We start from the raw sequence: 15822 nt of genomic DNA, 5'->3' as shown, positions 1-15822 counted from the left end.
TTATATTTTGATTCTATCCCTCAATCAAAGGTGGATCTCAAACCCTAGATTGGTAATTGGATAAGAAATCCCAACTTACCCCACTGCTCTATATATTCCCAACATTCAATGTGGTTGGGGGTTGGATTTTGGAGAGTGATTCTTTCCTTATGCGGCTATAGTGAGTGGTTATTATCTCATGCATTTAGGGTAACTAGAGGTGCATATTGTGACAAGGACACGTCAACAACTTGGAGGAGCTCTTATACATGATCAATTACTTCTTATGGTTGTAATCTCCTTCCATTTATATTAATGCAAAGAATTCATTGTTTTCCTATATGTGATGTTGTTACTTCATATATTTCAATACCATGTTCATCTATTGAATGAAGTATTTAGATGACACTGCATAGATCTGGCAGTTTATTGGCTTCTGTTATTTGACTATGTAGGTTCTAATTTTGGCATTCAGAGCAAGAATTGGAGCTTCCAAGCTAAAGCAGGAGAAAAGTACATGGAGGATTCTAAGTAGGCCTCACTTCGTTATATATTTACTTTAAGGAAAATCATTGAGTTCTTTGTGTCTCTGTTGTTGTAGGTTATCCACAAACCTAGGGGAGATAATTTTGTCCACAATCATAAATCTCATATAACAAATTGGTGACCATACTAGGGAACAATGTTTCCCTTGGTGGATTCCTTGTCCATTGTGTTTGATTACCTCCTTGACCGATGACCTTTGTTGTATCATCCAATGAAGAAAAGACCTAGGAAGTGATTTAATTGAGCCTTTTTTGCAATTTTTGTGCCAAAATCCTCTTTCCTAGGCATAATGCACCCCTTGTGCCTTTGATAGAGTGTTACACCTTACCTAGGTCCACTTTCTACTTGCTTTGCAATGCACTAGTGCCTCTTCTGAACTAGCGTTGACCCCTATTTTTGCATAAAATTTTCCTTGGTTCTTGAGCCTCTCTTTTGTCATCCTACTTCCAGCTAAATTTCTGTGAGTCTTGAGTGCCTTGTGGTCTCTCTAAAGGCTCCACTTGGTGTACATTTTTTTTGTTTGCCTTTGGTAAGAATTGGTTTTGATTTTTCTTTGTTCTTATCATTTTGTCACCTATAAATTGATTTTTATTTTATTGTTGATTGCTTAGATGAATTGTTTTTTTAGTCCTCATTTTGAAAAGTATAATTGAATAAGTAATTGAAAATTTTCATCTTAGTTTTATTCATTTAAAAAATTAAGTGTTGTGAAAAGAAAAAATGTGCACTCGAATTTAGGGTTTTGCATGTGCATTAGCATAGGAATAGTTGCATCGAAAGGGAAATTGCATCTTGAATCTTGTTTACTACATATTGTGTGCTTCATCTTGATTATTCCTTCCCTTAGCTAGATTTTCATTGAAAGAGAAAATATTTCTATTTTCTCATGCCATATTTGCATTTTAGAATATTCAGGTGACATTCGTGATGAGCCATGTTGTAGCAGCTACAACACCCTCCAAAATTTTGGTTTGCATCCAACATTAGAGCCTTCCTTGGTTTTTCCTTGATGATTGCAAACACCTAGCCTCATCTCATGAGCTCTTGTTGAGTCTTTACACCCTCTTTGTGTGACCGATCACCAGTCCTCTTTTAGCATGCTTGCGATCTTGTTCTAGATATGTTGAAGGTTTGTCTTTGTTTGTACAGGTTGTGTTCTCTATGTGAACATTTTTCATACTCACACATGAAGTTATAAGCAATGTCATGCAAGTATTGTCACGCTCATTCAATGATCTATCTCAAGTGTCACACTTGTCGCTCTCACCCTTTGGTCAGCCACACTTAGCATACATTGTCTTGTGGTTTGAGGTGTGTTATCGTCGAGTCATGTCGACTGTGTGTTTGCAAGGTCATGTATACATGAGTTCATGCATTCACACACTTAACCTTTTTTCTGAATATTTGTCGACTGGAACACCCTCCATCAGCCACACCTCCACTGAGCTACACTGTACAGTCTCAGCCCTTAGTGAACAAGCACTGTTTCCTCGAACTACACAAAGATTGAGGCTTCAGTCTAGGTAGTCTGCACTGCAAAATTCTAGAATCAACATGGCTGACTTTCACCTAAAACCATAGAGAAGTTTCCCAAGAAGCCATTTCAGTTAGCATTTCCCACAAGCCTATCTATAAAGCCTCCTGCTGGCCACCTGGAGAATTTGACTTGAGCAGTGACCAAGGGATGCACTTATCTCCAAAACTACACAAAACGTGTCTAACCTACCTATCTGCACTACCTAAGGAAACTACATAGACATGAGGGACATGAACTCACTACATGTCATTGTACTGTCCCTGGAAATTGCACTGTTTTGTCAAGAAGTCCCCTTCATGGCCTGCTCTCCACTACTCCTGAAAATTGCGCAGTTTTCATTGATATTCCATCTACTTCCCGACACTTCATTCATCCAGGAAACTGCACAATCATGTCCTACTTGAATAACTCCCATATATATGCAGTTCTAAGCAGGCTCCCGTAGCCTGATCCTGACCTCCTCTAGAAATATGTGCACTTTTCACTACGAGTGCCACTTGCTTCCCGCACTGCCTTCCCCAGAAAAATTGCACAATTCTTCCTCCAAGCTGAGCCATATCCTGCACATGACACTGTTTTCTCGGACTGATCAACCCAACCTCTTAGTGACCTCTGCGTAGTTTTTCCTGACAATGCCCCAGAGCCTTGCATCTCGGTCTAAAATGTGCTCTACGTAGTGTCAGAGCCTTGTCCTCTCTCCGAGTCAATTGCACCCGTGAACGAAAGATGATGTTTCATGGTAGACTAGGTGATTTATGGATTTTATGTTGTCTCATCATGACTTATTACAGAGGCTAGTACAGGAATGAGACATGGTGTGACGACGAACAGGATGAACACATGAAACATGTCAAATACCAGGGAAGGTTACACATGCACATGCAACATCAAGCAAACAACAGGACCATCAAAGACTCTACACACCTTGCCATATGGAGGTGAAGCTATCATAAACTAAGAGTATAGTCACTACTTAGCAACACAATAACTCGACATGGACACCATTATCATCATGAACATGCCATCAACGTCATGTCAAGTCATGTCATGAGTCATCACAACCACATTACTACTATGGGCCATACTTATTGAAACCAATGTAATGTAATGTGGAAGTCCAAGAGACCCGCATATGAAGTTGAAGAGTCATGTTAGTTGAAGAGTCATGCAGTTCAAATAGTCATGACTGAAGTTAAAGAGTCATAAGGGTCAAGTTGACCCTTGGTTATATATATACCCCTCATTTGTACATGTAGAGGACTTTTCACCTTGCCTCCTTCCACATAGCCTTAAGAGTTTGTAGAATTTCATTTGAGGAGCAAGCAGTGGATCCAATACCCCACTATTGGGGTTACTGATGTATGGTGTATGGATAACTCAGAAGCAAGTTAACAGGCCAGTGTGTTTTCACATATGTATTGTATTAGTTTGTAAGATTATTCTTTGGATGCTTGTAATGCATGTTTATTTAACCTATACTAAGATAGTTGAACTATTTAAGTTGTTTTAGTGCATACATTGTTGGAAATATGTTGTATCAGTTGTTATCTATGTCTCTCCCATGTGGACTACTCTGCCAGACACTAGACAAACTCATTCTTGTAAACTTGTTATAATGACCATCACACTTGTGTGGACTACTCCATTGTGCGTTGTACGTGCTATTTGTTCACTTTGTGTTTGTGACTATCGCATATGTGTGGATTACTCCACCAAAAGCTGCATAGATCCTGCTGAGTTGTGTGTCTCTACATGAGTTGGGACTATTCCCTCTCGACATGAGACTCACTCTCACCGTCTCCCTCTCCAGTGAAAGAGCTTAGACATAAGTTACACTAAGCACTCACTAGGCACACAAACCTCACTGTTTGAAGATGAAGTATACCACTATAATTTGTTGATAAGAAAGAGGTAAGGAATATCTTTATGATAATGGAAATTGGGCCATCATACTAGATGGGACTCCTACAACAAACTATGTGAGTTCTAGTTGGGACTTCATATGGGGGAGATCCCTTGAATGTTGCCAGGTCTAACACCGTTAAATTTCTAGTGCTAGAAGGAAGGTTGCCAGTTGTTTATGGCTGAATGTACTCTCACCCCCACTCATAAATAATCTGGTCAAGGAAGTAACACCAACATCGTCTCTCCCACACACAACTCTGAAGTTGGTTATTCCTTGCCTCCGAGACGTGACCACAAGATTTCATATCAGCACCTCCACTCTATCCATCGCATCACCCACCATTTTTCCAAATAAATCAGACAAATCCCAAGAATACAAGATCTTCCATATGGATCAAAGAAGCCAAATCAAATCCGATAGGAGTGGTTGTCTCATCGCACCTCTTGCCACTCTCGAAGGTCTAGAAGAAGCTTATGAGAATGAAGAGGAACCTCGAGTCTTTCGACAGGGAGAAGAGAATACCCTCATGATCGTGGGCTTAGGCTTTGGTACAGGAGACTGAGGGGAAGGAAGTGGAGGGGGTTGAGGTGGAGATGAACCAACTGACTCAGAGGTGGAACCAACAAATTCTGAAGAAGAGAAAGAACAAAAATAACAAGAAGAAATGGTTGATCAAGAATTGGAATGGATGACATAGTGACCATTAGCTCTCCTAGGTTCTTTGCACAAGATGCCAAAGCATTCAGAGAGGATGTTGACAAAGTTTGACCTTGACAGAATGGTAAAGGAAGAAAACCACTTGGACAACTTCTACCTACATTTGCAGACGCTCGAGGTATGTTACGATGACATTGCTTGTAGATAGTTTTTGTGTACCTTGGATAGCTGAGAAATGGTATGGTATCACAACCTTCTTGTCAACTTGATCCAAAACTTGGGTATGTTCAAGAGAATGATTTTTGAAAAAATATTTGATGACAAGACCCCTGTTATGTTGCTCAAACAGTTGGGTAAGCTCATGATGGAGTCGAAAGAGAAAGTGAAAGAATTTAACCATAGGTTTTCACGCATCTTGAACAAGTTTCTAGTAGACACAAATCCTCATGACTCCATCACTGTCGACTATTACACATTTGCACTTCTGACCAACATTGTGCAGTTCATTAAGCGAGCTGCAAAACCAACATTACATGAAAATTGTGAAGAGGCGATTGTTGTGGAAAAGGACCTGCGTGTGATTGGAGTCATCAAAGATGGTGAAACAACAAAAGACACCAAAGATGTGAGAAAGAGGCCCTAGGCTACTACGAGTAAGGGGAAAGACAAGGAAGCAAGTGACATTGAAACCCTTACTCATCTTGTCGACACCTTGACAATAGAAGTTTCTGAACTAAAGCAACGAGTGGTCAAGACATATGCTAGCAGTCGGCCTCCTAGACAACCAAAGAGGAGCATGTCATATGGCAACAACAGTGACCAGGCTAAAACTGCATAGAGCTGTAGTGCACTGTTCCAGACATAAATGTGTGTGAACCCCGATTTTTGCTCATTCCATAATGACCATCACCCATAAAGGACTTGTTCGTAATGTAATTGAATTGTGGACTATGTACAGTTGTATGAGAAACATGGAAAAAAATGTGTAGTGTCAGCCACAAGATGAAGATGATGAAGAAGATGTTGCATCTGATGAACCACCAAGTGTCAGGCAGGTGATCAACATGTATTAATGTGCACGTGCAACATAGAAAAACGAACACCAAGAAGCAACCCCAAACCAAGATGGTCGATACAATATTATAAGTAAAGGGGCTTCCCTTACTGTTGGGGAGGTGCAAGAAAAGCTTAAAATGATGAGGAAGGTTGATCCACTAGTTGTCCCATAGTAGAAATCAAAAAGCAAGCTTGTTAAGATAACTGGAAACTAGAGTATGTCAATGAGTAGAAAACTCTAGAACACTCCTCCGGACATTACAACCATGAGTATAACCCTATACACCTTGGTGAGTTTACTCGCTCTTTACTACCATATTTTTGAAGATATGAAGGAAACACATGCAAACATCTCTTTGTTTGAATTATCTAAGACCAAGGGTTATTAGGTATTCTGCTGCATGCATTATGGAAAACATGCACAAAAAACACAACCTCTACCAACAAGGGAGCAAGCACATCTCCCGGTCTACATACAATTGTTCTAAACACACTCTGGATGGAAGAAGAAAACTCTCTTTGCCATCCATTCTTTCTCTCATTTGAAATCTTTAACTAAAATGTTCACAACTATTTGGTTTACTCTATTGCATCAGCTAATGTCATGCCACTCTCCATTTCCAAGAGGAATAATGTGAAATGAAGCAAGGAATATTCATAGATCATCCAACTAGATCGAACACGCATAACAACCATTGGTGAACTGTGGGATGTCATCATCTGGTTATCTCATGACAGACATGTCCACCAATGCATCAACATTTTTTGTGTGGACATACTGGAAGCATATGGCTTAATTCTTAGTAGAGATTGGTCTAGCAAGTTGAATGGATACTTTTCCACAAACTCATCACACTTATGGCTTCTATATTAGGGAAAAAGCAATCAGACCTAGGTGTTATCCAAGAGATACATGAAACATAATGTCACTCCCATGAATGGTGAGAACAAACCATTAGCTTTCATGGAACTTATGCTTGGTAACTACCTCCTAGAAACACAGCTCTGGTGTTATCTCACACAGCTAGCACCAACCCCACTAGACACGTAGTTGGGTCTCCTTCCTTGCCCAACTGATGGAAATTAAACTTGTACAATACATTGTAACACTAGTAGTAGTGCTAGCGCATCAAGTGGTACGTGTACAAACAAATTGTACACCATGTACTTTGACCGGTCAATGACACAGGATGGCTCTAGAGCCAAGTGTGTCATTATAGACCCAATGCATCAAAAAAACTTGATCTAAAGTTGCTTAGAGTTTGAGTGTATGAACAACAATGTCGAATATGAAGCACTTGTATTCGGCTTGCATAAAGCAATTAGCCTCAATGTTGTTGCGCTAAAAAATGTAGGTGATTTTAAAATCATGGTACGAAAGGTATGTAACACCATACATTGTTTGTCACCTCGTCTCAAAATTTATCAACACGATGTATGGTGACTGATCTCTAACTTCCAAGCTTTCAATATCCTTGTTGTGCTCATAATTCGTAATGGAGTTGTCGATGTCTTATCTAACGCAACTACTACGATGACACCGTTTAAGGATATGTTTAATGTTGAAATTTTGTAGAAACCTTTTATCCCTAACAACATAACTAACTTACGTGTCTTTTACGATGATTTACAGATACTGTACTTCATGGCCAACACTAGTGTCTTCAAGGACACATGGATTAACGAAGATGAGCATGAGCAGTCTCTGCAAGACGCAGTTGATGACAAGAAAGGAAACCTCATCCAAAAGGGTGTGGTATCTCTTGAAAAGCCCTATGACTTGTAGAACCATTTCCAAGGGCCAACCCATAGTTCCACCATGATGCATGAACATATCAACTTGGGAGCAGAGCAAGATCCAAAGTTCATCAATCTCGGTACGTGTTGCACACCACAGAAGTGGCAAGCCTTTGTCTTCTTATTCAAATAGTACTGGGATGTGTTCGCAAGGACATACGATGATCTGAAAACATATGACACATTAATAATCCAACATGTGATTCCAATCAAAGAAGGGGTCAAGCCATTTTAGCAGAAGCTGAGAAAAGTACACCCGTCCCTTGAACCCTTCATATAGAAAGAATTGACTAAGTTGTTGGATGCTTGGATCACTTACAGAGTTTGTAATTCTACGTGTGTTTCTAACTTAGTTCCTGTACATAAGAATTTTGCGGAGATCAAATTATGCATTGATTTTTGAAACCTGAACCACACCTCAGACAAAGACAACTACCCCATTTGTCGATGGAACATATTTTACAAATAGTATATGGAGCAAAAATTTATTCTCTGCTCGATGGTTTTTCAGGATACAACTAGGTTCTGGTAGCAGAACCTGATAGGCTGAAAACTACTTTCCATACCAAGTGGGTACATTTGCCTACAGGAGAATGAAATTTGGGCTTGTGAATGTAGGCACAACCTTTCAACGTGCCATGGATATTTCCTTCTATGGACTTATCAGACAGAGCTTAGTGGTTTACCTTGATGACCTGTTAGTCTTTTCGAGAAAATGGCTAGACCACATATGCCATCTAAAGAATATATTCGAGTGATGCTAAAAACATGGGATATCCTTGAATCCCAAGAAAAGCGTATTTGCAGCGTCTGAGGGGAACCTCCTTAGGAACATATGTTAGGAAATTATATATTACATAGCAATGAAACACAAAAAATATTGCAGATATATAAACAGAGAAAACACATAAAACAAGAGAGACACAAATATAAGTGGTTCACCCAATTTGGGCTACGTCCACGAAGGAAAATCTTGTCCTTCCTTTTATATTATCTATCGGAATGAAGATATACAACCTACATAAGATCCATTGTAATTTCCTCTTCATTCTCATATAACATCCTCTCTCTTCTCGCTCAGAAAACACATATACATAGTCACAATACAATTATCTCATATATTGCGAGGGGTTGCCTTTTAGGGGAAAAAACCCTAAATTAAGCATAACTTCTATCGTCAGATCCATGCCTAATGAATGACCCAGATTGACTACAAAATTACAAAATTCTACAAGGCAAATTTACATATATTTTTAGCTTCAGGGGCACTACCCCCAAATAGGATCTGAAAAATCGCCATCATTCGCCCTAGCGACATTTTTTTCCCATTACAAACTGGGGTCCAATGTGGTGATACCTTTGAATAAACAATAAAATCATGCTCCAGACCCAAAAACATCATCGCCATGAGTGAGATCAAGGTTGATCCAGACCGACTTCGAACGATCACGCATATTCCTCACCCAGTGAACAAGAAATCCATAGAGTCCTTGTTGGGGAAGATTAACTTCCTCCTGAAGTTCATCTCGACCTATGTGTAGATAGTATCCTATGAAAGACATGATGAAGAAGGATACAATCTACAACTAGGGTAAGAAGGAAAATAATGCATTCATCCATACCAAGTAGGCTATAGTAGATGCACTTGCACTTTACAGCCTAGACTTTAACAAGGATTTCTTGCTATACTCCTTTGCCTCCAACACTTCTCCTACTGAAGTGCTCACTCAGAAGGATGATATGAACAACGAACATCCCATTTCCTTCATTAGTGCAAGAATGTGAGGATCTAAAATCAATTGCCCCACCATTGATAAAGAAGCATACGTAGCGTACAAGGTGGTGAAACACTTGAGACCCTACCTACTGAAGAACCATTACATAGTCTTTATGTCACACCCAGTAGTCAGATCAATGGTTTTAAAAAAAGAGATGGGCGAAATATGTGTGAACTAGATGAGAGGCTTCCAAGAGTATAATCTTGACATCAAGGCAGTTCACCTTGTCAAGATTCATGCTCTCTACAGACTCAATAGCCGAGGCATCCCATGCAGAGGTGGAAGAACAAGAGCTCGTTGGTTGGGAGCAAGAAATCGAGATGTACGATGTAGAGCAAGCACAACCCACTTGATATGAAGACTCTTAGTAAGAAGATGTGCACTAGTACCTTGAGCATGGCACCATGTCCTCTCACTTCTCCATGCACCTCAAATCTTTAACTTACTAGTTGGCACACATAGTGCCTTACAGAAAGCATAACAAAAGATTTTTTCTCAAATGCCTAGATGCACATGATTTAGAGAATGTCTTGCATGATTCGCATGATGGACCAGCCTGGGACCACTTCACAGGAAACACCACTATGCACAAATTCATGTGAAACAGTTTCTACTAGCCCACATTATTCAAGGATGCACATGCTTATGCCCGCAATTTGCCAGTCTATCAGTGATGCGTCAGTAGAACACGAAGGTCAGCGGCCCTCCTACACCCTGTTGCATTGAGTGAACCATTTCAATAGTAGGGCTTAGACACCATTGGGGAAATCTTTCGGCACTCATATAAGCATCACCACTACATCTTGATAGCTATTGATTACTTCACGTAGTGGACAGAAGAAATTCCTCTTAAGAAAGTGAATGACCAAGAAGTCATCAATTTCCTTCAACATAACATCGTCTCATGATTTGGCATTCCGGTATCACTTGTTTTTGGCAATGCAACTTACATTTTTTATTTAAAGCATTATGATTTTTCATTGCAATATGGTATTGTGCTTAAACACTAAGCTAATTACTACCCACAGGGAAATGGTCTCATCGAATCCAATAATAAAAACCTTATTCTCATTATCAAGAAGACCATTTATTTTGAATAGCGAAACTGGCACTCTTCTTTGACGAATGCTTTATGGGCTGATTGTGTAACACCCAAAACCTCTCTGAACGCTTTACCATACTTCCTGGTTTATGGGAAAGAAGCCATTCTCCTACCAAACATCTCCTTGCCGGCTCTCCAATTGTCCCAAGAATCTCAAGGCAAGTCATCTTTTTTAGTTCCACATAGGATGGATACACTTTACAAGGTGTAGGAAGAACAGATGAAATAAAAATAAAAATTCACACTCCACCAGAACCGTAACAAGGGATGATTAGACAAGAAGTCTGCAGGGAATGTTAACTTCGATGTGGGTGACTTAGTTTTGAAATGGGAGAAATCCCATGAAGACAAAGGAAAAATACGAAGTTCTAGTCCTTGTGGATTGGTCCATACATTGTCCAAGAAAAGCTTGGCCCACACATGCATCATCTACAATCACTTGACAGGAGGATTGACAACCTTCCTATCAATGACAATGACTTAAAGCATTATTTTCAGTAACTCGGAGTGAGGTCGCGCCCCATTCTATGTACATAGTATTTTTACTGCTTGTCTTTTTTGTTTTCTTTGTTATTTTTGCTTCGCCTTGTTTTGGTTTACTTAATATCATGTTATTTTTGGTTTTTTCCAATAATTTCTTCCCTTTACTGAGTTACAACTTTTGAATGAGTATGTGGATGAGCTCCGAACAGTCTTATGACACTGCAACACTTGGCTAGTCGTGTGTCCATCTTCTCTATGCTTGGCTATGACCTTCAGCAAATGAGGTATTGACGGAAAATACAAGCCATTTGATATGGAATCTATGGTCCAACCATGAACCTGTGTCCATATTGGAAATCCCCATGCATGTACTCAGTCTTCTTCTCTGTGTGTTCAATCTCATCCAACTAGTAGAAACAAAGAAGGGGAAAATCTAAATGAGCAAACCTAAATCAGAGGTCTTATATGCTGCTCTGAAGGAACAACCTCTTATTCTCTCAATAAGTTAAGATCCCTCTTCTGCCCCAAAAATAAATAAGTGCCTATGCACAATCCTCTTTTAAAAAAAAACAAAATGCAAAAGAAGATAAAGTCCTCCTACGCAAAGAGGTGAAGCATGAAACTCCATTGGGGTACTGACTAGGGTCGCTGGCAGTGGAGTAATGCATGTATTCCTACATGAATCCACCATGGTACTATCCAAGCCTAATGGCAGTGGATTAACAGTAGAGATGAAACTTATACTCTAAAAATTTTAAACTTGTGAGCTAAACAACCCTTCCCGATTTTGAAACATTGTGATCAAGCTGAAACTTGTTGTTGTGTTTGATTGATTTGGAAAAAGGTGAACCATGTATGTCCATGGGGTAAGTGGGGAAACTGAAATAACCCACACGATGATTTAATACTCCCTGATAGACCAAGGCCCTATGCTTCCAATGATCTGAAATAGAGTAGCTGGTATTCAACCAATGTGCCGCTAAGAGTTGTAACGGTTGCAACGCCCTCCAAAATTTTTGCTTGCCGCTAATTTCAGAGCCTTCATTCATTTTTCCTTAATGATTGGAAACACTTGGGCTCATCCCATGAGCTCTTATCAAGTATTTACACCCTCTTTTCTTGACCAATCACAGGTTTTCTTTTAGCATTTTGGTTGCAATGTCACGCTTGCAGTCTTGTTTTTGCTATATTGGAGGTATATATTTGTGTGTATGAGTTGTGTTCACTATGTAAACATTTTTTGAACTCAGACATGAAGTTATAAACAATGTCTCCCAAGTGTTGTCATGGTTTTTCCATGATCTATCTTAAGTGTCGCACTTGCTACTCTCACCCTTTGGTTAGTCAGACTGAGCATAAGTTGTCTTATGGTTTGAGATGTCTTGTCATCAAGTCGTGTGAAATGTGTGTTCACAAGTTCATGTATACACAATTTCACTCACTGGAACACTTAACCTTTTTTCAAAGATATGTCGACCAGACCACTCACCATCAGTCGGACCTCCACTGAGGTGCACTGCGTAGTCTCAGCCCTCAGTGACCAAGCACTATTGCCCGGAACAATGCAAAGCTTGAGGCTACCCTCCAGGCAGTCTATAGTATGCAATTCTAGAATTAACCTAGCTAACTATCACCCATAAAATCATAGAAGTTTCCCAAGAATCCATCTCAATATGTGCTTCCCAGAAGCCTACCTATCAACCCTTCCATTGGTCCACCAGAGAATTTTACTAGAGCAGTGGCCAAGCGCTGCACTCATCTCCAAAATTGTGCATAAGTTGTCCAACCTACCTGCCTACATTGCTTGAAGAAAACTCTAAGACATGAGGGATAAGCACCCATTTCCTGTCACTATACTATCCTTGGAAATTACATAGTTTTGTCAGGAAGTCCCCCTGCTGGCCTACTCTCCACTCCTCCTAAAAATTTCATAGTTTTCATTGATATTCCATCTACCACATGACAGACCTCTTAGCTTGGATACTTTGCAATCATGTCGTAGTTCATTACCTCCACGATCTATTCAGTTCTGACCAATAGGCTCTTGTAGCCCGATCCTGGCCTCCTTTAGAAATCCTCACATTTTTCACTACCAGTGCCTCCTACTGTCTACACTGCCTCCGTTAGAAAAACTATGCAATTATACCTCCCAGCTGAGCCATATCCAACAGATGTCGCTGTTGTGCCAGACTACTCAACCTAGCCTCTAAGTGACCTCTACGCATTTTTTCTCGATAGTGCCCTAGACCCTCACATCCTAACCTAAAATGTGCTCTACATAGTTTCAGAGCCTTGTCCTGTCTTCTAGTCACCTGCACCTAGAAATGAAAGATGATGCATCATGGTATACTAAGAGATGTCCAGATTTGATGTTGTCTCATCATGAGTGATTGTAGAGATAGGCACATGAATGAGACATGCTGCAATGACGAACATGATGAACAAGGAGCTCGTGCTAGGAGACTTATTCGTGAATGGATGAACACATGAAGCATGGAAAGTTATAGTGAAGGGAACATATGCACATGCAACATTAAGTAGACACGAAGACCATTGGAGACTCTGCACACCTTGCCATGCAGAGGCCAAGATATGATACACCAAGAGCACACTCACTACTCAGCATCACAACATCTCGACATGGACACCACCATCAACATGAGAATACCAGTAGTGTCATGTCGATTCATGTCATGAGTCATCATGGCCACATCACTACTATGGTCCATACTTGTTGAAATTAGTGTAATGTAACGTGGAAGTCCAAGAGACCCACATATGAAGTTGAAAATTCATGTCACTTGAAGAGTCATGTAAGTGAAATAGTCACGAGGTAAGTCGAAGAGTCACAAGCGTCATGTTCACCCTTGGCTATATATATACCCCTCATTTGTACATGCAAATGAATTTTCATATGGGATCCTTCCACATAGCCTTGAGAGTTTGTAGTCTTTTCTTTGAGGAGCGAGCAGTAGCTCTAACACCCTACTATTGGGGTTAGTGATGTATGGTGTATGGATGTGTCTTAGAACTTTCTCTTAATTCAGAAAACCATTAACAGGCCATCACGTTTTCACACATGTATTGCATTTGTTTGTAATACTATTCTTTGGATGCTTGTAATGAATGTTGCTTTAATCTGTACTAAGATAGTTGAACTATTTCAATTGTTTTAGTGCATACATTGTTGGAAATGTTTTCTATCAGCTACTATCATTATCTCGCTTGTGTGGACTACTCTGTCAGACACTAGACTAACTAATCCTTGTAAACTTATTATAATGAGCATCAAACTCACGTGGACTACTCCATTGGTTGTTTTACGTGTTATCTATTCACTTTGTGTTTGTGACTGTCACACTCGCGTGGACTACTCCATAGGAAGATGCACATATCATGCTGTGTTGTGTGTCTCTACTTGAGTTGGCACTATTCCCTCTTGACTGGAGACTCACTCTCACCCTCTCCCTCTGCAATGAAATGAATTAGACACAAATTACGCTAAGCACTTATGAGGCACACAAACCTCATTGTTTGAAGAGTAAGTATACCACTCTCATGTGCTCACAAGAAAGATCTAAGACGTATATTTAAGATAATGGCAATCGATCCATCATACTGGATGGAACTGCTACACCAAATGGTATGATGTCTAGTTGGGAATTCATACCAGGGAGATCCCCTGAATGTTGGCTACTCCAACACTATCAACAAGCCCTAAAAATGAAACATAATCAAAGATATATAGTAAAATTTATTGAATCAACCTAAGGAGAATTTTTTACATTAACACAAGCATATATAGGTCTAGGCTAGAGACATGTTCCAATGTCATTAAACATAGGAGTTGTCATCTTTTTCCATCGTTGCATTCTAGGGATGAAATCATGTTCCACGTATGTAAGTGTATAGGATCATACTACACGTACCTTTGGGTATATTGGTGGCGCTCCATGCATGTAAAGTATATGTTAATAGTCTCATCGAACGATTACACATTAGACAAAACTACTATAAGCTACACTCCCATGTACCATTGTGTATATTTTTTGAGTATCCAATAGGTTGCTATCCATCCATAGGTAACCGAGTCTTTCACCTTGTATATTGTGATACACATAACATAACATTCAGGAATATTGGTTGTTGTACATTAAGTTCCTTGTTCGCTAAGGTGTATATTATAGTTCACGGTTTCTTGGTAATCCTTTATGCCTAGATTACCCTCTTTTTGATCTATCTATATTGGTGATAAATAAAATTTATTATCCAACATGGAAGAACAAAATTCCCCTCCCTGTTGTTCACATAGAATGAAAAATAAGTCTCATCTTTGTCCAAAGTATACTCCTAACTATCATCGAAAGCATAAGAAAATGAAAACTCTTGAATGAGGAACATTAGGAAATAATTATGGCCCTCCTCCTAATACTGATCATCCATAATAATATGTCCCTTTGAGTTTCAAACCTGAGATTTCATTTATTCTTGGTTGTGACACTAACACAATTCAAACATAAGTCCTTTAAACTTTGTTACTTGAGGTCATTGAATATGATCTCCTTGAGTCAAAAAATTTGTTTCCTGAGGTTCTTTAACATGAGGAGCCTCAACCATCTTCACCTGATTCTTTGGGACCTTCCTCTTCTCTTCCTTTGTCTCAGATATATCTTGGGCTTGATGGTGAACCTTTTCCATATGGACTTGTGGGTATTGAAGATATACCTCAAGAAGAACCTCGTCCTTCTACTCTAGTTCATTGGGAAGGAATTTATTTTTATCAAACCCATCCTCTTCCATCTCTTCAACCTTCGACATTATCTCCTTTACTTGATTCTTTGGGCCTACCCACGGATCTCTCATGGAAATATTCATTGGGATTGTTAACCATGACTGGAACTGATTCAAACTCCCAGCCTGTGTCCACCACTATGGTTGAGACATCAAGTGTCGCTTCCTCATCTATGTTTGTAACATCACC

Source organism: Pinus tabuliformis, chromosome 5_2 (assembly GCF_031772625.1).
Source record: "Pinus tabuliformis cultivar Carrire ecotype Pingquan chromosome 5_2, CPIR1, whole genome shotgun sequence".
Classification (NCBI taxonomy): domain Eukaryota; kingdom Viridiplantae; phylum Streptophyta; class Pinopsida; order Pinales; family Pinaceae; genus Pinus; species Pinus tabuliformis.
The sequence above is the reverse complement of the archived record's forward strand: the minus strand, read 5'-3'. Positions refer to the sequence as shown.